We start from the raw sequence: 1,989 nt of genomic DNA, 5'->3' as shown, positions 1-1,989 counted from the left end.
ACATTATGACCAAGTAGGCTTCATCCCAGAGATGCAGGGATGGTTTAACATATGTAAGTCAATAAATGTAATCCATCACATCAACAGATCCAAGGACAAGAACCAATGTTAAAGCTCTAAAAAATATGAATAGAAGGAACATTTCATAAGATAATAAAAGCCTTACATGGAAGATCAAAGACCAATATTATACTTAATTGGGAAAAACTACTACCAATTCCCCTAAAAACAAGAACAAGTCAAGGATGCCCACTCTCTCCACTCCTCTTCAATATAGTTCTGGAATTCTTAGCCAGAGCAATAAGGCAAGAAAAAGACATTAAAGGGATCCACATAGGACAGAAAGAAGGTCAACTATCTCTTTTTGTAGATGGCAATATTTTATAAAATAACGATCCCTAAAGCTCCATCCCCAAACTCTTAGAGCTTATAAACCAATTTGACAAAGTAGCAGGATACAAAATTAACCCACAAAAATCAGTCGCCTTTCTGTATGTCAACAATGTACAAGTAGAAAGGGAAATCAAGGAAACAACTCCATTCACAATAACCTCAAAAAAAAAAAGTATCTAGGAATTAACCTAACCAAAGATGTAAAGGGTCTATTTCATGAAAACTATAAAAGCCTAAAAAAGGAATCATAGAGATTACCAGGAAATGGGAAGAAATGGGAAAAACTATTTACCAGCAATATATCAGACAAGGGTCTAATATCCATTACATATGGTGAACTCAAGAAACTAACCCTTCACAAACCTAACAAACCAATCTTGAAATGGCCAAGGGAGCTAAAGAGAGACTTCTTAGAAGAAGAGATAAAAACGGCAAAGAAAGACATGAGGAAATGTTCATCATCCCTGGCTGTAAGGGAAATGCAAATAAAACAACTCTGAGATACCACCTTACCCCAATCAGAATGGCCCACATCCTAAATTCAACGAATGACAAATGCTGGAAGAAATACAAAGAAAGAAACATTACTACATTGCTAGTGGGAATGTATACTAATAACACCACTTTGGAAAGCAGTCTGGAGGTACTTACAAAACCTAAATATTGACCTGTCCTATGAACTGGCCATACCACTACTAAGCATCTACTCTGAACAACAGGATCCAGTGTGCATTGACATACACACCTCTATGATTGCTGCAGCACTGTTTACAATAGCCAAGATTTGGAAAAAACCCAGATAAGCCACAACTGATTAGTGGATCCAAAAAATGTGGAACCTATATATAATGGAATACCATGAAGTCATTAGAAAGCACAAAATGATGGTATGTGCAGGGAAATGGATAGAACTAGACCAAATTATTTGAGTGAGGTAAGCCAATAACAACGACACAAACGGCACAGGGTCTACCTGATATGTGGATGCTAAAGCCAAAATGCAAGAAGGTATGACAAAGTAAACAGGACTCGAGAAACAAAGGACAGCCACTCATTTTGTTGTATCACCATTAATGACTCCATGTTCTTGACCATGTAGATGGTAGAAATATGCATGCAATGGAGGGAAGCCAGGATGAGGAACACAATAAGTGGGAAATGGAACAACATACAACAAAGGGGCCCATGAGCTGCACTGGACATAGAAGAAAAATAACTAAGCAACCCAAACACAGTGATGGGAAAGGAGGAATGAGAGGGAAACAGAGAAAGAGGGAATAGCCTACATTAAGCAAAAGGAAAAAGTATAAACATCACCTGAGGTGAGAAAAATAATATGGATTGTCAAAGCTCATAGAATGAACAAACTTTAGACCATGATAACAATAATTTGCCTTGTCAAAGTTAAAATGTGTTTGTGACTTTAACTAATTATCACAATTCCAAAATAAAGCGAAGTATATGTAATCACCTATCTCAATTTTTACAAAAACGGTGCGAGAAGGGAAAGGTTACGAGGGATGTGTGACAATGTTGTCAGACACCTTGTATTCGTGTACTGTTTTGTAGAATGGAAACTTCTTTGTACAACTACTT

Source organism: Dipodomys merriami, unplaced genomic scaffold (genome assembly GCF_024711535.1).
Source record: "Dipodomys merriami isolate MVZ:Mamm:240054 unplaced genomic scaffold, mDipMer1.0.p SCAF_503, whole genome shotgun sequence".
Lineage (NCBI taxonomy): Eukaryota > Metazoa > Chordata > Mammalia > Rodentia > Heteromyidae > Dipodomys > Dipodomys merriami.
This window is presented reverse-complemented; position numbering follows the sequence as displayed.